The sequence below is a fragment of the Mesocricetus auratus genome, unplaced genomic scaffold, assembly GCF_017639785.1.
Source record: "Mesocricetus auratus isolate SY011 unplaced genomic scaffold, BCM_Maur_2.0 Super-Scaffold_100027, whole genome shotgun sequence".
Lineage (NCBI taxonomy): Eukaryota > Metazoa > Chordata > Mammalia > Rodentia > Cricetidae > Mesocricetus > Mesocricetus auratus.
The window spans coordinates 12,400,747-12,426,150 of record NW_024429208.1 but is presented as its reverse complement, the minus strand read 5'-3'; the positions used below and the strand labels follow the sequence as shown (position 1 = coordinate 12,426,150).

Sequence of the window (25,404 nt, the reverse complement as noted above, 5' to 3'; positions counted from 1 at the left end):
GTGCAAATCCACATACAAATCACCCTCCCCAGCCCTTGGGAAGATAGGTAAAGTTTGCAGAAATAGCCAAGGTATCTGACGGTTTCCATACACAGCTTGTATTTTCGCAGCCTTGCTTGAATTCAGCCACAATGTCACGAATTGTGTTGTTAATGAGTCCATACATTTCCTCGCTTCCTAGCTTTCATCTCTGACCCCAGACCCTCTGAAAGCCATCAGATGGAATTGTCATTTAGTTTGTGTGCACAATGAGGTTTATATACCAAAAGGAGACAGTCTGGCCTTGGAAAGCAGTTCTGCCCTGGAAGGTGATCACTGGATCTTCTGACTTGGGTGTCACTGAAAGAGAGAAGAAAGTCCACTCTTAGGAGGAGTGCTGGATTAAATGAATTGTAAAATATCAATGATATTTTGCTCCACCCCCATCTGGCATGTAACTTAAAAAATTTATCTGTTTGTACTCACTTTTCAAAAGGCTCTCAAAACAGTATTCACAGATTATATAACAAAGCCAAATCTGGCGGTATCACCACTAATTAAAATGTAGCAATTCTATAAATTATGAAATGAGCACTCCCAAAGAAACACATCATGTAAATATATTTGTGTAATTTTAAATATGAATTGTTATGAAGCAAGAATAAATAGATGAATAACAATTATTATGTGTTATATACTTAGCTAACTTGCTACCCATTTAATTGTAAGTCGTTCCTATTTTCACATATGCTGAGATGCCTTAAAGTGAAAATAAAATATAAATCAGGTTGGCATAAAATTAGGGTAAATTAATTTGCTTTCACATCAGAGTTTCTAGAATCCTGCTGCAAACTTTAGGATTGGCCAAGGACTTGGTGATGTCCCTTTAAGACCACCCTCACCATCACTAGAAGGTGTGTTTATTTTCAATGTTAAATGTTCTTTGCAAAGTCAAATACTTAGACCACCAATTTCCTCTGGCTTTTTTGACACATTTACCCTTGAACTAGCCCATAGCAGCACTTGTGCTTTCTGACTTACCTAAATAATGATGTATACCCCACGTTTGGAAGAAACTCACTGTCAGCTGACTAGGGTACCAAGGGTCCCAAGGGCCACCACCCCAAGCTGCAGATGTTTGAAACTAAAAGATGCTATATTGTCAGAAAGCAAAGTGCATCCCACTCCCAAAAGGAACCACATTATGCCTACATAGAGATACCTGGATGATAACTCATTAAACACACAAAATACAGTTATCTTTCTCGGAACACACAAAATCATTTTACTTTGTGAAATATAGGTTGGATCACCTAGTAGTACTATTTGGGGGATCAACTAAGCTGGAAAACAGCCTGAAGGATAAGGGGCCCTGATGGCTTCAGTTCCTAAATATTACAGCCAGCAACCCCTGTCACATCCTGCAGGGTTTTCCCAACACTAACTTGTAGTGGTGACTGGCAATAATTCTCCTCAGGGCAGGTATTTTCTTAACGTATCCCAGTAGTTCTGGCAAGGATGGTTCTCAGAGTTCATTATCATTATCCCTACTTGTTTCCCAGCTGGAGATGATTTGACTGTGTCCATGGACTTCACTGTAGACCTTTGGATGTTCATTATTATATATATGGAGTCATTGCTAGAACTTCTTGGAAGCAAGTGCTCCTCTGGTTTTAATGGGTTCATTTGTTAGGGCTCCTCCTCACTGGATTCTTTGATGTGTTGATTCAGCTTTCTCTCTGGCATGAGTAACAGCTGTGTCAGATGAATGTACCTTAGTAGAAGGTATATGTATATAAACTCTGGGCCATTGTTAAAAGTCAATAATGTAGAATCTTTTCTTTGAAGTATTTACAGCATTAAAGCATTTTAGGACTTGTGACTTTTTGCTGGCATAGTCAGGGTACTATGACATCAGGCATGCCTCAGCCTTGATCACTTGATGAAATTTCCCTCACCCTTGGAAAGCTCTACCTGGAGTAATTTTTACAGGTAAAATCTCAGAGGTGCAATGGGAGCTGGTAATACACAATTTCCAAGTATTTTTTGTCCTTAAATCATGCCTCAATCAGACATTCTGCAGGATGACATGTTTATTCTTAAACACACACACGAATGATAATTCTTTCTGTGTACTTTCACATTGTATTTCTGGAAAGCTCAAAGCCAAAGTATAATCATACTAAGAATGGTATGCAAAAAATTATATTAATGGTCTAATTTCATATATTTTTCTCCTTGTTTCACTTTTGTCAATAGTACATTTCTTTATTAATAACAGAAAAGAATGAAAAATTATTCTGATACATAGAAAAAGTAAAAGGTAAATGTACACAGCACTTAGAATTACAATTTAAAAAGAACTATTCTTGTTATGTAGACACACTTTCTTCAGCATTTAATATATACTTCATCTTACCATGTATCATGTTGGACTATTTACTGTTAAACCCCCACAACTTATCTTGTGATAGCACAGCCTGTACTTTTCTATGTGTAAAATGCCACCACACTGACAGACAGCTTCTTCTCTCCCTTTTGCTAAAAGAAAGCATGTCCCATTTTGTGCTGTAGGATCTAAGGAAAATCAATGGTTTTCAAAAAGAGTTGTCACTAACTAAGCATGTCAGTGGATGAACTCACTTGTCTAGTCTGAGAATAATTGCTTTAATGAGTCCCGTGAGCAGGGAAGCAGAAGTGGTTTGCCATTGATATTTCATATTGATTTGATATATTGGCTTAAAAGGAATTGATCATAGGAGGAATGTTAACAGTGTATCCCAGAAATCCTTAAATGTGTTTACTCATATTGTGAATTTTATGGAATGAAAAAGTCATTTTCACTACTTACATCCAAGTATCCACTAAGAATCTAGTTCAGAGTGGCCTTTGGCACATTACAAGGGAGTCCTCCATATTTTCTGCTTCCCAGACTGGGACAGAAAGTGGCTCTAGATATCCCTCCTTGCTTCCATGTCCCTATTTAACAAGGGAATGGAAACCAACTGGGTCCCTTTGATATACTTCTAAGCATACTGAACTTCTACAGTACAATCTCCAATCAAAAACACACGGACATTCAATTCTCTTTATTGAAGATTGTGTCCCTAGTATTTCCTGTTGATATTGGTTAGTTTTTACTCCTCTCAAAAGCATGGTTTATTCTTTATGATGTTGTAGACGGGGTGATGTCTCCTTCTGTGCAGGTTCTTGAGCTCATCAATATGAGTTTATAGACAAACACAGCAGGCAAGCAACCTAGCAAAAGTTGTATTTAGCCGAAGAAGCAAAGTCATCTGGAGAAGTCAGAGCACTCATGCTGATAATACAACCTTCGCATCACCCTGGTGATGCTAGGAAAGTTGAGCTCACAGGTGACGTCATTCCAGGAAATAGAGTCATCTCCACCCGATTACACCTCAAGATGCTTGAAAAGGCTAGGATAACAGTTGATGTAAAGGTTGGGCAAGTTACACAGAACCCCGTATCCTGGGATCCTGAAAAATCCTAGAATTGATTTCCGTGGGCTCACAGATGATAACATGGTGGTTAGTTTAGTGAAGATTATTTTCTTAGTTCCATCTATTAGGATAGCTCATATAAACAGTTTCAGAACCAAGTCTAGTGGCACATGCCTGTGAAGACAACAATTGTGGCAGTTGGGGTGAGCTTGCTTTCCCTTGTGTCACTCTTACATCTCCCCACGTGAGCAAGGGCAGATTTTTAGTGTTGGTAGTGGTTTTAGGGAATTACATGTGCTCTGGAGTCCTTATGATAGCAGGGCATTGTTGATAGGGACAATAGTCATTTTTATTGTACAAAGGCATGGGAGTTTGAAGAGCGTTTATGCCTGCATCCCTGGATTCCTGCCCAGCACATGCTTCTGGGAGATTTCTATTCCCATGCCTGCATACTCTTTTGTATTTGTGCAAATCTTCTTGCCTCAGGCACCTGTACATAGACTCTCATGAACTTCCACTTAGCCAATTTCTTGGATAGTCTCATGACTGCCCTCACTCTGTCTCTCTATGCATTAACCCTAGAAGATTTCTGGGTTCCTTGAAACATTGAACTCTGAAAATTTTCCATAGTTACTAAAAATAACTATCACAATGAAGTAAAAGCAGAAAAAACAGTATTGCTCATATATTTAAATTTTTAATGCTCACTACAAATGGACTGGGTATGTGATTCAGTAACAAAGCTTGCTTAGCATACACAAGGCCCTTGGGGTCGACCCTGAGAACAGAGAGAAGGGGTGGGAAGTTGAAGGGAGGGACTGAAGAGAAGCAGGGAGACAGAAGAGAGACCCATAATTTGATTTTAATTATATAATCATTACAACAAACTGTAACTGGGCTCAAAACTCTTAGCATGTATACAAGTAACCTCCTTCAAACTCCATCCAGAAATGAGGCTGTATCAACCTGGAAAGTTATATGGGATGATTTTATGTTACGAGCTTTTACATTGTACTTTCTCACTCTGCACATGCAAATTGACCTGCGGACTTGTTCATTTCAAGACCCACATTTTTTAAATGAGGAGCCCAACATGTGAACTCATCAGTGTCTTTCCTCCCCATTAGTGTTTGACATCTTCTTTGCTAAGTCCGCATTTGCAGCATTCCTGGACTGACAATTTGGCCAAGTGTGTTTCCTTATCTGCAATATCACACCCAGACTTATCGCCTGCAGCAGCACTGAGGCCATGGGGACCAATGCCTGGATGCCCTGCTGTTTTCCTGAGCTGAAACTGGCTGTGTTGGAGGTAAACGAGAAAGGAGTGGTGCTGGGCTGCACGATAGTCTATTAACAGAACAAAAGATGGAGTTAGAGCTGTGCCCAAACTAGCTACAGCACTGAGGACCTTTGAGAAAATCCATAAAAGGCCCCACTCTGCCAGAACAAGAACAGAACCCTGCCGTCAGTAATGATGATAAAAATTCAACCTCATTGAATGCAACTTGGCCCAGGAACTCTCTTCCAAATGGATAGAGTGAAGCTAAGGCACAACTGATGCAGACCCCGGCCAAGCTTCCTTTGGGGTGAGCTTAGGGGACATAACTAGGCAGGAAACAACGTTGGCAGCTGTAGGTTCAATTTTCTGGTTTTAGAAGGTTTCCTGTAGCTATGCTGGGGAGCTCCAACCCTGCTCTCTCCCATTCACAAGAAAATTACTAAACTCCATCCTATGTGCCTTACCCCTTTGATTTCACTCTCTGGTGTCACATATCATAAACAAGAACTTTCTTGTGAATTTTTAGCATCTTGGATCACCCTGATCAAATCTTAAACTCATTCAAAATCATTAGCGTTACATACATTTCTGTGCTTGCTTTCTGTGCAACTACTAATAAAACTTCAGACCTATTGAATCTTAAACCTTTTACATATGTTTAGCTTTTCCTTTTATTTTATGCCATCAAGAAGTACTTAATTAGAGTACTCTGACTTTCTTTTATCTATATTGTACACTGTTTTCTCAACTACATGTACTAATTGACAGACTATAATTGCCCCTCCCATGGTGATAATATGTCAAGCAAACTGGCCTCCTATATGAACACTATTGAATTATCTGTTGTTTCTGATATTGCATGTAAATTAGTCAACTCTAAAATAAGGAATATGTTTCTTTGGGAGAATTCCCAGATATATATGTATTTCAGATCTTAATTTGATAAATTCAGCAACTATTTCATATATATTTGAGATCATGAAAACTTAGACAAATTAGAAATAAAGATAACAATATCTAAAGCCTAGATTTTCTTGCACAAGACTTTGTAGTCTTAGAATTGTTTTTCCTGTACTCCAGGTTTTTTTATACTAGACCTTCTTGTATCGGTAAGATTTGGAAAAGTTCTACTACAACTACTCTCTCTCTCTCTCTCTCTCTCTCTCTCTCTCTCTCTCTCTCTCTCTCTCTCATATATATATATGAATGATGTGGTGATAATGCTACATATATCCTGTATGAATGTTGCATAATTTAACACATGTGCAAACCTCTTGCTTACCACTTACAAATGAGAACATGATGGTCTTCTAGCCAGCCAGGGGGTGTCTAGATAGAATTCTTGGGTTTCTGGAACAAAAGGTACCAGAAGACTAATGCAAAAGACTAATGAAAAAGAAGAGTGGAATTCTTTGTTCCACAGTGAAATAAACTCTGATGGGAACCTAGAACTGTCAGTCACATGAAAGCATACACTTTTTTTTTTGATTTCCAAGCCCATTTTTAAGTATTTCTTTCTGTCACTTTCAACAGAGAGTACTCCTATCAAGATCAATATACTTTTATGCACCTCTAAAAAAGCCAGATTTTGTCAAAAATTATCTATAACTTTTGGGGTTTGTTATCTATATCTTGGAACCTAATATGCAAGTTTATATTATAGATATAAATATATGCATATAGATACAAGCATATGTACTTAACTCTCTGTGATTTTAAAGATGCCATTGAATATAACTAAACCTATGCTTATATGAAAAATATTCAGTAAGTACTTAAATTTTTAGTAGTTTAAAATTCATTAACATATTTTTAATAATTTAGAATTATTCATTGAGAAGTCACTCTGCTGCCAGTATGTTGCAAACAATAATCTAGTTTTGTTTAAATTGGTATAAAACAGCTAATACAGTAAAATTTATTTGAACTGCACCATTTACTAAGAAGCATATTTAGTTTAGGTATCTGCTTTGTTTAGCTGGATAGCATTAAAGTAGAAAGCTAAAATTAACCCTGCCTTCCCCACAGCAGGTGATATATCTGCCCTCATTGTGTCCACATTAGTACAGTTTCTCTGAGCAAAACTCTTACTTGCTTTTTCACATGTAATTGGCATTTATCTTGAAATCCCATCGTTTGTTCCAGTTGGCTTCCACTCCAAAAAATCATGCTGAGAATCCATTGTGTAATTCTTAGTAAAATTTTGTTGAAATGGGCTTTTTTTAAACAAAGATTATTACAGTTTTCATATATATCATGAAAATTTTGGAGATTTGTTAAAAAAAATCAAAGTTGAGGCCCTGAAACAGCTCTGTCCCTCTTCCTTTCACTTGCCATAGATTTTCCAGTAAAAAGAATGCAGCACATTTTACAACAGTGAAAGTTTATATGGTACAAAATCTAAGTGCTGTAATTAACTTTAAATTGGAGATCTGAAAGTTTTAACTTTAATACTAATCTCTATAGGATACCTTGAAATCATAGGGTTGACCCTGAAAAGAAGGTGAGTCCTTCTCTGTGCTGTAAATTTTAATGTTCTGCAGTAATTTAAATGGACAGAGGTGATGATTTACCCCTGTAGAGTGTGTCCTAGACCACCACTGCAGAACTACTTTAATTCGTGTTCAGGCATGGGCTCATCCACACTGGATTTATGTTCCTCATTTTGAATTCACTAGAGATTGACTCTATCCTTGTCTGCTCATAAATGTTCATGTTGCATTTTGATATAATTTCAATATCTCCATGGATATACTATGCACACCTTGCCTCATACGCTGCTCTTTGTTACTCTTTTGCTAAAACTTAGTAAGGAATTTTATTTAGAAAAATATTGAGGCAGAGGAGAGCAGACAGCCTATAGATTATAGTTTGCCTCATTATAATAGCACGCAGAACATTTGCTCTATTAGGATGCCTTTTTTAGTCTTAAGCATGATCATAGGGTGAGATTAACTGGAGAAAAATGGTAAGACCAGTAGAACCAGGGAAGAATTTTTACTTGTTTGTCCATATTTAGAATATCATATTAGAGAAAAAGTAGTTATTACTTCTGAGTCACCAAAAGTGTATGGTATAATAAATACTAAACTCCAAAGTAGAAGATTACCATATAAAAGAGATTACCATACAGAGAGAAGGAAGAGGAAGGACAAGATGACAAAAGACAGAGAAAGGAAAGAGGAAAGGATTATAATTTCATTGAAAAAAATCTAGATAATTGCATAAGTCTTAAGTAACTTTAAGTTTTTCAGTCTACAAATGCAAGGAGATTTAGGCATTTTAAAGTATGGTAAGGATATGAATACTATGAAAAAAATTTAAATCATTTAATTTGACCTTCTCTTTGGATGTTTAATAAAATTGCACACATAATACATTATTCATTAATATTTGTTGTTTTTCTAAAAATTATGTAAAAACACTGATTAATTTTAGCTTTGTCATATGCTAAGTATTCAGATGTCTTATATCACAGAATATTCTGTATTATATTCAATAATTTTCTGATAGCTACAGTCATTTTTAAATCTCATACAGACAAATACTAAATTTTGTTAGTTTGAAGGTATTTATATGGTACAAACCAAAGATAGCAGCAAAGTATACAGCAATAAGAAAAAAGAAATTTACTCAAGGAATTTGTTTCTAGCTAGAAACTATATTCATACATGAATTGTCTGATTCTGTTAAAATATGTTTTGAAAATATGAGAAACATTAAAATACTCAAATGTATCTTAAACATGTACAAAATTAGTATAAAATCTTGAATATAGGAGATATATTATAGCAAACAAATAAATATCCATTATTAGTTCATTTCTTTATCCTGTCTAATGACTATCTTCATATTTATTTATTGGTTTTTAAACTTTCCAATCCAAGTTCTATTGAGATATACCCACAAAATGTGAATGACGCTTTTGAGATAAAAACTTCAGTGACTCTGACTTTTAAATTTTAGGAACTTCCTTTTTCCATTGTGTATGTGTGTGTGTTGCTTTTACACATTTATGTGAATGTGTGTTTGTGTGTGTGTGTGTGTGTGTGTGTGTGCATGCGCGCGTGCATGTAAAGGCCATAGATCAACCTCAGCTGTGATTCCTCAAGCACTGACCACCTTGTTTTCTGAGACAGGCTTTCTCACTGGCTTGGGGCTTACTGGCTAGGTAATAGTGGCTGGCCAGTGCCTGTCTACCTTCCCAACATTGATATTTCATGTATGTACTGCCATGCTCAGATTCCCTATGAAGGTTTTGGTCTCTTGGATCCCCCTCTATGAGAGGGGAACACATCACTGACGGAAGAATCTCCTTGGTCCACTTGCTGTCTTTATATCCTGTGCCTGCGACTGGACCCAGATAACTTGTGAACCAGTATATAATTAGCTTGATTGGGAACTTGTTTTAACATGTCTGTTCTTTGTGTCTACCAGGCTTCCTTCACGTGGTCTGCTCTGTCCTTACCATGCTGTGTCATTAGGTGCTGCCATCCAGTTGAGTCATTATAGCATTGTCTAGTACAAAAATAACGTTTTCAGTGACCTGGGTAGAATTACCAATTCCTTTCTATTTACTTTAAATTGAAGGTAATATTTTTTAAAGCTTTATTCTCTTGATATTGAGTGACATGGATTTTATTACAGATTTACAAAAAGACTCCTTAGTGTGATATTACTTTAATAATTAAATATTTAAGCACATGTATGTTTATGCAGTGAATGTCTTTCAAGCATTTGCACACATTAAGAATGATTGGTCTAGACCTTGGTACAGTTCACTGTCAGTGTCTATGTATGGTGGAGCTTATAATAGCCTTGAAATAAATTGCTAAGCAAAGCACCACCAATAATTCCTGGAGGTTTGTATTCTCAACTTTGGTGCTGTTTGGGGATAGATAATTCTTTATGTGTGGAATAGTAGCTTCCATATAGTTATAATTCCTAGTCTATATGTACAATGCTTCCCCCTATTCATATATAGGAAGAAAAATGAAAATACCCTTATATGGAATGCTGGAAATAGAAAAGCTGGGTAAATGATTAAGAACTACAGATACAAGCATAACCAACAGAATACAAGAGATGGAAGAGAGAATCTCAAGCACTGAAGATAAACTAGAGGATATAGATTCATCAACCAAAGAAAATCTTAAATCCAACAAATCCTTATCACAAAATATCCAGGAAATATGATATCTGTGAGAAGACCAAACCTAATAGATTCATCTACCAAAGAAATCTTAAATCCATCAAATCCTTATCACAAAATATCCAGGAAATATGATATCTATGAGAAGATCAAATCTAAGAATAATAGGTAAAGAAGAAGCAAAAAAGCCCAGCTGAAAGGTGCAGAAATCATATTCAACAAAATCATAGAAGAAAACTTTCCCAACCTGAAGAAGAACATGCCTATGAAAGCACAAGAAGCTTACCAAACACCAAATAGACTGGAACAAAAAAAGTCCCCTCACCTCATAATAATCAAAACACCAAACATACAGAATAAAGAAAGAATATTAAGAGCAGTGAAAAAAACCAAGTAACGTAGAAAGGTAGACCTAACAGATTTACACCTGATTTCTCCATGGAAACCCTGACATCCAGAAAGTCCTGGATAGATGTTCTACAAACACGAAAGGCCACAGATGCCAGCCCAGACTAATATACCTAGCAAAACTACCAATAACTATAGATGAGAAAACAAGATATTCTATGACAAAGCCAGATTTACACAATACATACCCACTAATCCAGCCCTACAGAAAGGTCTGGAATGAAAACTCTAGCCCAAGGAAGCCAACTACACTCACAAAAACATAGACAATAGATAACCTCACTTAAACAAAGGCCAGAAAACTGAGGGAAAACTCACACGCAATACTACAATCAAAATGAAATCCAAAACAAACAAGTATCAATAATCAGTGGTCATTAATATCCCTAAGTAAGGGATATTAATAAGATTGTTTCTAATTTAAATAAACATAATAAAAAAGAAAATACCCTCATATAAGACAACATACACCCTAAGAAAACAACCATGAGAGGTGTGATTGCTATAGTCAGTATCAGGGAAACCTTTGCTATGAACAACTTGCCTCATTATATGAACCACAGCACAAGCTCATGGCATTAGGGGACTAAAGCCCAAGGAATGGGCCACTTGATTTTATTTAGGATTCTATACTACAGAAGAAAAACTTTATCAGGGATGAGCAAAGTGTGTTATATCTGGAATGTTCTAAAGCCCTTTATGAATGTGGGAATAAAGTATGGCCTATTCAAAAGATATTGTCCCATTATTGTGGTTATTTAGGTCTGGGTTGTTAATCTTATTGTATGAATCTCTTCTTTTTAATTTACCTTCATATAATTTCAAATATGTTAATCAACTGAAATCTGTGTGCATTCCTGTAATAGTTATTGTGATGGTTTCCAATTTGGTTATATTGCATTTGCTCCAGCTATGAATATTTTCAAGTAGATTTCTATTTCTCATTCATTTTTGAATTGCATGTTCTATTGTGGGTATATGTTCAAGTTTTGGAAAAATTATCAGGCAGATATCTACAGTGTCCATGCCCTTTCCCATTTCAACAGGAGTGTTAGGAGCCTCTATTCCTGCCTCCCTGGTGAGTGAGCTCTTGTAATCCAGACTGCTATGCCAGCAGCTACCTGACGGCTGTGTGGGAGAATCACACTCAGAATTAAATTTGCACTTTCCTGAAATGTTGACAACATTACATGTGGTAACTGAGCACTACAACACCTTTCTTCAGAAGGTGTGGGATACTATTCTGCCCATGTTCTTAGGAGTTTTATGCATTAAACACTCAGAAAGCAGAGACTTAGGCTTGTGTGCAAAGAATAAAATGTCTCAATCTAATGAGGACCTGACTGAGTCTTTCTTGGGTAATTGCTTCCCAGGGTACAGCTAATAAAACTGGATTAGATGTTCACAGCACACATGTCTTTAAATATATAAAGTACCCATAGATCTTTTGCTATGAAAAATAGTTTCTTCTCTAAGGTGGAAATGGCTCTGTAATGTGCTCTCTTTACCAAGAGACCTCTATTGTTTTGTAATATGTGTATCCATTTCTTTTTCCATTTAATTTTGAGCAACTTAAAACAATTAACACATTGGACCAACAATTTAGGTGTAAGTGATGTGTTTATCTTTCTCATTACATGTCCTATAAAATAAAAGCTTTTTGTTCTTGCTAGCATAACATTTTCACATCCATGTAAGTGTCAATTAGGTCTACCACTATATTAAATTAGTTATTCAGTATCAGAAGACAGCTTATACTTTATTCAATGCTGAACTTGCCAAAATTTACTTGGGAAGAAGAAAATCTTGATTTGATGTGAAATATAAAGTTTTTTTAAAGGAAATGACAGCAAATTCTTTTTTTATGTTTTTGAAACAGGGTTTCTCTGTATTGTTTTGGAGGCTGTCCTAGAACTCGCTCTGTAGACCAGGCTGGCCTCAAACTCTCAGAGTTCTGCCTGCCTCTGCCTCCTTTGTACTGGGATTAAAGGCATGAGTCATCAATGCCTGGTGAAAACAAATTCTTATGGGAGGAAATGTTTCAATCCTGAATTTTTATAAACATTTCATCGCTTCTTTATTTAGATTTTTTGTTGCTTTCTCTGGTTGCTCTTTTGCACTGATCTCATGTCCATTCTGGAGCCGTCCACTGTTCAAGACAACAGAACTGAATATCAAACAAATGGTTGCCCACGTGGAAAATTGGATGACTCTTGACTTGGGCAACAATAGTGTTTGAACCTTCTAGGATTGCGATTTGTCTGAAAGATGAGAAGGAGTATAGAAGGCCAGAATTAAAAACAAATCCTTTCACAGCCATACAGAGGACCCCTGTATCGAAATACATAAACAAGGAAAGAATAGAAAACCAACCAACCAGTCAACCAAACAAAAAACCCCCCCAATAACATTTGAAACATCCCCAAATGTTGAAGCAAGCACACAATGAGAGATTCAAAGAGGCAAGTGAACCTAAGACTAGTTGAGTCCAAGAGAACCACACCATTGCTGATTTCTGTTTACAATAGTAAATAACTAAAGAAAAACAAGAAAAAAAGATTATCAAAATAATGGGAAACCCTTGTGATAGTTTTGAGAGAACTTACATCATCATATGCATACCACACAAAACATATGAAAGCTCTAATTTTTATTACACTTTACTTGTTTGTAAAAGAGAGACATGCACATGCCAAATCACTTATATGGAGGTCAGAGGACAACATGCTTGAGTGGCTCCCACTTCTAACATGTGAAGTCTGGGAACTGAACTCCAGTTGTCAGAGGTAGAGAACAACACAGTTACCCTGGGAACCATCTGGTCAACTCCCATATGAGAAAATGGGTCTCCGGTGGGTACACCCCCCATCCCCTGCCCAACACCCATCCCCTCGAACCCTCAGGATTGATATCTCATTAGTTATAGATCCTGGATAAACTGGATCTATTACTAGAGAATTAACAAGAATTAAGATTCCTTTTTGTAAATTTTCGCCTTCTAAGGCTTTCTCTGTTTTAACAATTATAAGGATTCAATAAGCCAGAATGGCGACTTTTCACTAATACAACTGCAACTTGCAGATGAGTAGCTTTCTTGTATACTCCAGCTGATTTTTTTCTCTGCGTCTCTCTGGGGCTGACAGAACCACATGAAGGGGCCAATCCATAAATGACTTCTCCAGTTTCCTAGGAAATATGGACTGATTTTAGCTTGGGTATGACTTTCTGATTTGAGAGATGTCGTGGTTGAGTTGGTTGCAATTTGTTCGGAGCTCTTTATTTTTCTTCCAGTGGTTTGCATTTGGATTGAAATCTTCACAGCTTCATTTGGATGCTCGGGTTTTTCATGGACTCGAGCTCCTGAAGTAACTGTATTTCTCTCCAAGTCTGAATTCAGAATGTCTCCTAGCAACTTATGCTTCACTTCCGTTTTGTCCTTTCAATTTGTCATGCATCCCACTTCATATCGTTGTGCGGTGCATCCAGCTACTTTGCATGCTAGAGAGTGCACATCCTAAAGTGTTTGTCCTCATCCTCATGAAAATCATTTGTTTCTGAACATCTACAGGCAGGAGTGTTTTCATTGTCAATATTACAGGAGGGTTTTTTTTTAATGTATCCTCCTTGAAAATAAAAGGCATATCTTTAAATTGTGAAACTGGAAACCAAGTTAGGTTTAAGTTTTAAGAGCTGAAAGTCAGGCAGGATGCTATCTTAGGCTAAGTTAAGAGGTGTTGTAGGGCAGACACAAATGACTATACCATGCCACAGTCGTGTCTCTGATTATAGTTATAGGCAGATACGGTGTTCTCAATATCAGGATTATTATCCTCCCATTGTTCTCATGTAAACATAAAAGGCCAAATTGGCAACTCATCAGCAACACCATCTTTTCACAGCTTTGTATTATTTGTTTCCATCAGGGGCACACTGTGATGGACTTCAGCCCTGGTCTCCATGCACAGATTGTCTCAGTCCCCTGATTCCACTTAGGTATCCTCAGCAAAGATAGGAAAAGAACACCTTAGTATTCACAGAGAATTTTATCGGGAAGGCAGGCAAGCTCCTACTATAGAAGGTCTGAAGGTGGCTTGAGAAAACAGAGAAGAGAGGCTAGTTTGTTGTTATTCTGAGAAGGAATCCTTATCCTTGTGTGTTATGTAGGTTGGTGGTTTGAATGCTATTATCTCATCTATTCTCTCATAGACCCCCTAATAGGACAGAAAACAAATGGCAGTTGTCTTTCTGTGTCTGACCTATTAAGCTTTGCAGTATTTTCCAGTTCTAAATGTTCTGCAAGCGACAAAATTTCATTCTTTTTATTTGTGGCTGAAGGATGCTCCATTAAGCATACAATACCACTTTCAGAGATCCACCAATGAACATGTAGACTGATTCCATATCTTAGGGGTGCCACTGTACTAGAGTAAACACAACAGTGCAGAGACCTCTTCCGTATGCTCATCTTTATTCCCTTGCAGCACATAGCCCAATGTGAGATCAAGGAGCTAAAAGAAATTTCACAGAAGGGACAAGCAACTGTGTCTAAAGTCAGAGATAATTTAAATGATATGAAAACAGGGACCTTGACATTAGATTTGAAAAAAGGAAATGATCAATCTTGATGAGTAACCTGGTCAGAAACACAGCTTTTCTTTACCTGACTTCACTGTGTCTCTTTGTGAACTGTTATTTGTGGTTAAACTTAAACCCCAGTGGTTTTGTGACTTGCTCAAGGTCATAGAGCCTGTAAATGATGAAACATCCATCAAATTCTGATCTGCCTCTCCCAAAGCCAGGGATAATTTTAGAATATGCTAAATTTTCATCTATGAGTGACAGGATGTTTAACTATTTACATTTTTATTCCAAATATTCCGTATGCTTTATGAGTAATATTTGGCACAAAATCAAATAAACAGTGAAACAACAAACCCAGTAAGGACTGATTAGCTATTTTAATGTGTGTTCTGGGCTCTTCCCAGACAGCTGTACTTCACTGACATTTCTCTGAGCAGTGGAGAAAAAACACAGACATTCGTTTTCTTTGTCTCAAAATTAAGGGAAGAAAGTATAAGTATAGATTATGTATACTGGCACTTTGGACTTTAAAAAATGTGTCCGAAGCTGGCATTAGAAGCAGACATTCTCTTAGACACCTACCTGCTCAAGAATGGTTGTTAAGGATTTCTTTAGAGTGCCTTAAAGTGGAAATAACCACATAGTATTTTATGGGTGTAGAGTGTAGTCTTCCTTGCCAGTTGCCAGGGCCCTGCCATGCTGTCTGAACCCCCAAATAACACACAGGACACTATATTAATTATAAAACTGTTGACTACTTACTGGCTATCTCTGACTTAAGTATTGAACCCATAATTGTTAATCTAAGTATGTCTCTTACTGGAAAAAAGGGTCCAGACCTCATACTCTGGTGGTCTACATGGTGTCTGACTCTGCCTTTCTTTCCAAGTATACTCCTTGACTCCTAGTCCCACCTATCTTGCTTCCCTATTGGCCAACAGTGCTTTATTCAACAACCAATAAGAGAAACATATTTACAGAATGACATCTCCCATCAGACTGGTGATGAGACACATACATGTTAATATACACATTATGAATATTTACACATATTATCCATCATAGAAAAAAAGCCCTGAGCCCCTGAGCCACAAGAAAGCAGGTAGGAAACAAATAATTAACTTATCAAGACTAGGTTTAAAAGGCTGTAGAGTGTGGTTCGAATGGTATGATCTGGAAAAGTCTAACCTGTGGAGATGTTGTTAGTGAAGGGAAAAGGAGGACACAGAGCATCTTGGTACTGAGTGGCTCAGGGCTATCTGGCTGCTCTGTAAGCTGCCATGGTGGTGGAGATACACTATTCTCATACAGTTGTGAGGGTCCAACTGTGTGAGCCATAGCCTTGACAATGAGTTATTGTTTTTCATATATAGTATCAAATGCTATGTATTTGCTATGCAGTTGCATTTGCTCAGACTACTCCATATGAAATCTTCCTTTGAATATTAATTGTTTCCCAATCATCCCTTCTAAGTCCCTTGCCAAGTGCATATGGGCCACACAGAAGGGACTCTCAATGAATATGCTGACATCCATAGTGAGACAAAAATATTTTTGTTTGGTGCTCCTTGCCATCTTGCTGTGACTTAGCGTTTATGTATATAGGTGTAGAAATATATATATATATATATATATATATATATATATATATATGTGTGTGTGTGTGTGTGTGTGTGTGTGTGTGTGTGTGTGTGTGTGTGATTTTACACCATAAACAGCAATATAGTACATGGTGTACATTAAATGTTATATAACTTTTGTTTGACATTTATTAATGATGAAGTATAATCCATTTGATGATGTTAACTTGTCAATTTTCTGTATATACTTAATGATTTTGAAAAGAAAAGAACTAAGTATACTTCACTTGAAAATATGTACATATATTTTTTGCTATTTTAAAGAGAAAATTTGTGTTTTTCCTTTAAAGTTTTCTGTGCCCAATATTACATACCCACCAAAGGCAGAAAAAAAATAAATCTTCCCACTGTAAACCAATCCTTTGCCCTTTGACTTTTTGTATTTTCTTTGTGAAATTCTAACAACCCTTCCATGATCTGTCTTGTGATCTTAATTATAGATAATTCTTATTACAGGTTCATTTTATTTTATTTTTATAATAATTTTTATTTACTTTTTACACATGTTACTCTCAGTTCCCTTTCCCTCCCCTCCTCCCCCAGTCCCCCAATCCTCCCAACCCCCATCACCCCTCTTCTACTGCTGGTAAAAATGCCAACTTGCACAGTCATTTTGGAGATCGGTATGGAGATTCTTCAGGAAAATGGAAATCAGTTTACCACAAGATCCAGCAATTCCACTCTTAGGCATATATCCAAAAGATGTACACTCATACAGTAAGGACGTCTGCTCAACTATGTTCATAGCAGCATTATTTGTAATAGCCAGAACCTGGAAGCAACCTAGATGCCCCTCAACTGAAGAGTGGATAGAGAAAATGTGGTACATTTACACAGTGGAGAATTACAGGTGCATTTTAAACTACCCCACTTGAAGTCCTAGATGTAAATTCATAAGTTAATCCCCTCAAAGGCCAAAGAGGTTTCTTCTATTATGCCTAACTTGTAAATTAGGACATTGAGCCACAGGAGGTTAAAGCATTTGCCCAGAATTACTCTGCAGAAAATGACAAAGCTGAGCTCTGACCCTAGCAGTCAGTCCATCTTCAGAGCAATCATTTCATATGTGAGTAACTCTCCTGTCATCTACCAAGCTCAGTCAAGTATGGCTCCATAGATTCCCAGTCTCCTTCATATCAGGGCTTTGCCTTGGTGAATTATTTGACCTTGGTCCTTCTCTACTTGAGCCTTTTTGTCTCTGTGTAGGCCTTTTAGATGATCCTCCAATGCTGCATTCACATGACCTCCTGTCTGAGCAATGTCCTCACCATCCTCCTTTATTCCCACCCATGAAGGTCACCTCCCCACCCCTCTGTATCCTATCCAAGCCATCACTCCCCAGTCCTCAGTGCCACATCCACTCCACTACTCTCCAACTCCTGTATCCCCATCCATCTTCATCCCTCCTCAGTCTTATTTATTAACATCCATTCTCGTCATTACCCACTTCCCTAAAGCAACATTCATCTTTGAAACTCCCCAGCCTCATTTATTCCCCTTAATTCTGGTCATTCCCAACCCCTTGCCTGGTCAGTTTCCAAGTCCCACACAGGTTGCTCAACCTTTTATCTTCCCTAATGCCAGTTATACTCCAAAGTCCTACATTACCATCCATCCCAGGTGATCAAAACATCAAGACCAGTGCCACAGGTGCTAAGTCAATAAATATCTGCATGCAAATGAACAGGTAGAATGTTTCAGACCAGCAAATATTCTCATTGCATGTGCTTCCTGTTTATTGAATGCTATATATTGAACATGTAATATCAATTTCTTATTCCATTTTGTATCACATTAGTCTCCCATCCCTATATGTTACTCTTTTATGACATAAATGTCCTTGGTCCTATCATCAAGTAGCTAAGTAATAATTTATGAACATAGCATAAATATATGCATATATATAAAGGCTAATTGCTACACCTATGGTTTTTAAAGGGTTAAAAGTCCATTGAAAGAACTGTTTTTCCTTAGTTCTTCATGCTTCTCATTCTTCACTTCTGCAAGTTCAATCACAAAGATTGTGGTTTCCAGTCTTATGTCACCCTGTCATATACATTGTGTCCCTACAGCCAAAGAATGTATCTGTGTTTTGTTGAGAAAAATATCAAACTAGAATGCCTTTTTTGTATAAGAAATATCCTTTCTTATTCTAGCTATTTCCCTAGGTGCTTTGAGACTGTCTATTTCTTTAGGACAGGAGATAGCCAGTTGAGGTTCTGTCTCCATCTTTTTTTGGAGACTTCATTAGGCTCATATATTATAGGAAGTTTCCACTGCAATAGTTATCCATATAACCCTTCAAATATCCTTCATCTCACCCCTCTCCCCAACCCTGGTTCCAGTCTACATATAAAATCTATCTGAGAGAGGAAATAAAGGGAGTTAGGAATGATAGAAATGAAGGAGAGAGCTACCTAAACAAATTTTCTTTAAAATGGCATAAAAATATCTAATAATTTGTATTCTAATAGGAGGTTTTAAAGTCCAGGCATCCCTGCCTACATCGGATGGATTTTAATGTTCCCTGAAATTGCTATGTCAGGTGCATAAACCGGCCCAAACTTGTATCTGTTTGGTAGTTATTCTCCTGTCAAACGGCTACAGAATGCTAACAAAGCATTGTTTCTAATTTTACCAACCAAACAGAAGGTGTTTTTTCATATACATATTTGAGACTAAATATAACTTACAGGACATATTTATTTAAGCAGACAGATGTAATGAGTTCTCTGAGGTTTTTTTTTAACATGAACATACTTTTAAAGAAAAATTTTTAAAAATGTGAGTTTTAATGAAATAAACCATGTTATAATATAGCCTTATCAAAGTGCATTTCATTACCCCTTTTCACATGTCTAAATTTATCATAAATAAATTATGAAATTAGCATAAAGGCACAAACATCTTTATGAACCATTCAGTATATATCGGGAAAGATGACCAAGTTTGAGTGCCTGGGAATCTCTAATTATACATGAGTTTTCACCTCTTCTTTCCAAACTGTTGCTTATATTTTTAGGATATAAGGTTTGAAAAGCTGCCAATATTCTTTTTTGTTTGCTTGTTTGTTTGTTTTTGAGAAAGCTCTAAAATCCCCTTCCTTATGGACATCTTTCTCTTTATACTATCTCAGTGGAATTTAAGTTCTCACATAGGAACTTTAGATGGATACATGTATTCCAAACATTATGTTCTGCCACTAAGGCCCCCAAAATACCTTCTTCTCAAATACAAAAATATATCGTATCATAAATGGTCTCAACTCACTGCAACACTAATGTGCAAGTCTCCTGTTTTCAGCTCTTTAATCAGGCATGTGTCTCTGCCTTGACTGCTGGGCACTACACAAAGATGTCTCTATAGTTAAGAATGAGAGGAATATAAGCCCTGTGCCAGATCTGATTCCAAAAATTCCTTTATATTTATATTCTATTATTTATTGTTGAAATGTCAAAATTGCTACCAACAATACCTGATGTCATCACTACTATATAGTATTTTATCTCATTCTCTGCTTGCCTCCTCAGACTTACATTGTGTCCTTCAATCCCTCAATTCTCTGCCCCTTTCCATTTTAAAACTAGACTCCGGCTTTCACAGACACCTTAAAATTTTACCCAATGGCATTTTTCTCTTCCATAATTCCAGTCATGCCTATATTTCCTGAAACACATTTAGGGTTTCTAGCCCATAATTATCATCACTGCTCTGAATATTTTTGAAACTTAAACACATCTCCATGTGCTATACTATACTTTTTGATAACTATTAGTTGATGGATTAAATGCAAGTTACCAGAATGTGAACACATCTAACAAGTAGAATGTGGGGGTGCCTTTTTCCTCATGGTCCACTGACCACCAGTCTGCAAGCTTTCTAAGGCCTGGGAACAGGTCAGAAATAGACTTCTGGAAGATAGCTTAGTAAGACAGCTCAACCCTATTCCAGTGTGAGGAGAGATGTAACAGATGTGAACAGAGGGTGGAGCATCACACATTAAACAGCACATTCCTGTCACAAGGTTCTAGTACAAGTTTACCATATGGGCAGGGGGAAAGCTTCTACAAGGGTCTGTGTCATGGGTCACACTAGAGATAAGTCAGGCATCTGGGCCTAGAGACAGTCTCCAGATAAGGTCAGTTAGAGATCAGGAAGCCCTCCTCTGGGAGGGAGTTCTCCATGATTTTGATCTCAGAGAGAGTTGCCAGGCTGTGATAGAGTGCAACCTCCCACCAGCAGGACATCCCAATAGTAGGGAAGCCCAATAACTATACTGTATCTCTCAATTAAATTTACCATCACAAAGCAAAACAAACAGAAAAGGCCCATCAAGTTATGAGCATAACCTAGCACCATAGTATATTGTTGTGGGATTCCTGCCTGGGTTCTGTTGCCCCCAAATAACACACAAGACACTATATTAATTATGAAGTAGTTGGTCATTTGCTTGGTTTATCAACTAGCTCTGAATTGATTATTGACCCATAATTACTAATATATAATCTATAATGACTTATTTTTTGAGGATGCACTCCTGAGTGCCCATTGCTCCTGGGAGATCACATGGTGACCAGTCTCTTCACTACATTTTCGAGAATCCTCCTAGACTCCTAGTCCCACCTGTCTTGCTTCCCTATTGGCCAATGGTGCTTTACTGTCATATACACAGAACTTCCCCCATCAGTACACCTTTGTAGTTTCTCTTAAGATTCTGTGAAGTGAACATTTAGGTCATGTACGTTCCTCTCATTCTATATATCTCTAGGGAGCATTCCATTCTGCCTGGTGAAATAGGAGTCATAAGTCTCTCTCTGTCTTAGTTTGTTTCTGCTGCTATAACAAAATGTCCTGGCTGTTTACAACAGTAATTTGTAATTTGGTTTCTATAGTTATGAAGTCTAGGAAGTTTGATGTCAAGGCGCTGGCTGACTAGGTGGCAGAGAAAGGCTCAGTCTATTTCTACAATACTGTCTTTCTTTTGTGTTCCCCAGTAAGTAGAACTGTGTGCCCTCACATGACACAAGGGAAGGAAAGGTAACAGGATAGACGAGTAGAGCCTCCATCCCTCTCTATCAGCTCTTTTATGAGACATTGACTGGTTTCATTCATAGAATTTTACCCTTATGACATCCCTTATGGACATTTTCTCTTTATACAATCTTAATGGGATTTCAACTCTCATATAGAAACTGTAGACAAAAAATATTCAAAATATTATTTTCTGTTCCTGAACCCCCCAAACAGGTTCTTCTCAAATGCAAAAAAAATCCTTCCTTTATCATAAATCGTGTCAGCTCACTACAGCATCCATTTTAAAGTCTAGGTCTGAAGTTTCCTCTAAATCCAATATAACTGTGACTCAAGGCATGACTCATCCTTAGGAAATCTCTCTTATAGCAAAAAGACCTTGAAAACACACCCTGTGCTTCTACAAATAGTAGTTGCATGAACAAAGGTTAGATATTCCTACTCTATACAAGAGATAAAAATAAAAGAGTAATAGGTACCCACAAGTCCAGAATTTCAAAGACAGATGGAGATTCATGACTCAATCCTTTTCAACTTCTGCATTCTTTGAGACAGAGGTTTGGTTCCCAAGGGTTCTAGGCACCAACTCCAATGCCTTAGCTTGTACCAGAGCTCTCATGGGTTGGAATTCATTGCCGTGGCTGTTCATGAAGGCTCTAAATCTGAAGAATAGTCCTTCTTATCTACATTAAGATTTCCCTAGTGTGCATTTTGGTGATACCTCCTCCCCACAGCTTCCAGCCCTGCCTCTGTCTCCTTGGACCTGTTTACTGGGCTGCCTGAGGGAGTATCTGAAACTGAAGCAAAGCAGCTGTATCTCCACCCACCATTCGTGTGTCTGTACATGCTTGGGATACCCTCTGAGCAGGGTTTAACCTGCTTAAGCAATAGAAGGAAAGTCCAGGAACATTTCAATATGGGATGCCTTTGGCAAATGCATCACGGCCAAGAGAGTCATATCTATTTGTTGCTATTATATTTGACACAAATAGTTTCTCTCTCCATAGTCTGCCTTTCTCTTACTAACAGCAACTACTCGTTTTTGGCTTTGGTCACACATCCGGGACCTCATTTTTCCCATCACCTTGCAGGAACTTGCCTTACTCATACATTGAGATGGGGTTCTGAAACATCTGTTCCCTATGCCCACGATCTCTCTACATTCCCTTATTTGGTCCCAAGACATATCTCACCTCTGATTTTTTTCATGTCCTCAGAATCCCAGATTCATATACAGAGACACCTAGCAACTTACTCCACAGAATTACTCAGATGCTACTGTTGCACGCAAGTAAGTACAAACTCTTTACTTTTCTCTTCTCCCAATTCAGTCTTGTTTCTCTTTCCAATTCAAGCCAAAAATAATTTTTCTTTCAAAATTCAGCAACAGGTGGTTTATCCTGTCCTTAATTCATATTTTATGCATCAAGCATTGTTGTAGAACTGACCTTCTTATAAAGGTGGGAATTTTCTTTTTGCTGTTTCTCCCTATTCCCTGGTCAAGAAAATTTACCATTTCTTATCTGAACTCCAGTATTTTTGCCTGGAGTGACCTGCTTGTATCTCTGGTTCTCTGGCATTCAGTGTGCTTTTGTGTTACGTGATCTTCTAGAGAACAGAAAACGTTGTCTCTCTTTGGTGTTATTGAACTTAAGTCAAACCATTATGCTGTTTTGTTCACATGGCATTTTCCAACATTTTTTAAACAATCTATAATTTGCCTTAAAATACAGGACCAGGTACCTACCACCCAAGTTTCACCTGTTTCTGGCTTCTGGCTAACAGTGAAACTAGCATTATTTTTATTCTTAGTGCCCCATTATGTCCCTGCTTTATATTTATGTTGCTTTCTCCCTAAGGCATACAGACCTGGGCCACTAGGCAATACAATATTAGTTTGATTCATGGATTAGTCAAATGGGACCTGAAAACTGATCCCCAAGTCAGAGCATACACCTTATTAGAGTTGAAGTCCAAGACAGGATTTCACCAGGAAAATAGGAAGGTCACCAGGTGCCGTCTTGACTAAGCCATCTGAGGTATCAATTCCGAGCAATTTGTCTACTCTTTTTCTGTGATTAGGACAAGCTTCCTCCTGTGAGCCAATAAAGGTAATTCTTAGAGTTTGTACTAGAATTAGGATAAATAGTTCTTCAGAGGTAATCCCTTGTGAATTCTTCTTGGAAAAATGAAGAAAATATATAAATGGCATTTAAGTAGATGTGATGCTGTCTCTGGAACAAAGGGAAAGATGAGGGGAAGGTGGAGAGTTGGGAGAGTGTGCAGAGGAGCATATAGTCACAATGCATGATATATTTCAGTGAAAATGTCTCACTGAAGCCTATCATTTCCTACAGTGAATATATGACATTAAAAAGCAATTTAAACCAGGCAGTGGTGGCGCATGCCTGTAATCCCAACACTTGGAGGCAGAGGCAGGTGAATCTCTGTGATCCAGCCTGTTTTACAAGGTGAGTTCCAGGACAGCTAGAACTTATGCACAGAGAAATCCTGTCTCAAAACAAAGAAACAAAACAAAACAAAACAAAAAACAAAAAAAACCAAAAATCAATTTAAACATATATAAATGTGAGCTATATGGATAGGGAGACTCATTTGTTTCCTTCTTAGAATGCATCTGCTTGTGCAGAGGATCAGTGCTAAGCCTGCTCTGTCAGGGACTCTATAGATGCAATAAAAGCCACCACTATGGCACCCATGTAGAACTACATAGTCATGCAGAATTTCATGTCATACCACAGACCTCTCAATCATTCTTCATCCTCATAAAGCCCCCTAAACCTAAGTAAACCACTTGAATCTGAGAATGACTATTACAAGGTCCCTTTAAAGAGGTTTTACAATCAAACTTCTGGAGTGTGTTTTAAATCACTGAATTTTGATTTTGCTGTTTACAGCTTCCAATGCAGATGTCAATGGGACTTTTTCAGGTCCCCAGGTTGATTTGTTAATGTAATACTTTTGTTAATTCTTTGAGAGTTTCTTACAATGTAGTTTGATCATATTTACTCCTTACCCATCCCTGCAATAAGTTCCCTCATCTATGTTCTCCCCTACTCAACTCTGTATCCTCTTTATTTTTATTCATAACTCACAGATTCTCATTTGTAGTGTCCATCATTCTGGGTTTGGAGCGATCCACAGGAATGTGAACTCCTCAACTGGTGCCGTACCGTTAAAATCAGCTCCCTCTTTCCCAGAAGCCATCAACTGTGAGCAGCTCCTCATTTACGGATGGGTGCTCATAATACCCTCATTCCTCTGTGCTAGAACACTGACTGACTTCATCTTGTGCCAGGTCCACAATAACCGCAGTTGCTATGAGTTTTGAGGGCAACATTCCTCCCATATCCAGAAGACTCTGTTTCAGTCTATTCAACCCCAACCTTGGCTATTAACATAATTCTTCCCCTTCTTTCATAATTATCCCCAAGCTTTGAGAGGCAGTGAGTCATATAGATGCCCTAATTGTGGCTGAACACTCCTCAGTCACTTAGTTCTCTGCGTTTTGACAACGTGTGAATTTCTATGTTAACCATTAACCACTACACAGAGAAACTTTACTAACAAGTTCTGAGAGATGCACTAATCTGTGGGGATAGAGATGTGAATCTAGAAGGTAGTCTGACACTGTTTTTAATTTACCTTATTAGAAGTAGTAGGTTCAAACATGGGGCCTATGACCTTCCCAAGCATGGGTTCTTGGCTAGATTTGCACTAGTAGACACACGTGCCCTCCTGTAGAGTGACCTTTAGATTCAAATAGCAAATGCTTGGTTACCCCTATAATGTTCATGGCAGCATTGTACCAATGGGCGTGTCTTGTTGTTCCCTTCATGATTGCAACATATC

The 25,404-nt window shown here is 37.6% G+C and overlaps 1 protein-coding gene across 2 annotated transcripts in view; it reads left to right on the top strand.

Annotated features, from left to right (window-relative positions):
- Pcdh15 (protocadherin related 15) overlaps positions 1 to 25,404 on the top strand; it is a 1,295,283-nt gene that overhangs the window by 341,373 nt on the left and 928,506 nt on the right. Inside the window, exon 3 of one of the 2 annotated variants that reach the window (XM_040732063.1) lies at positions 22,749 to 22,822. The exons of the other annotated variant lie outside the window; for it this stretch is intronic. The gene's annotated coding sequence lies outside the window, so the exon portion shown is untranslated. The remainder of the gene's footprint in view (positions 1 to 22,748; positions 22,823 to 25,404) is intronic. 2 annotated transcript variants of the gene reach the window in all.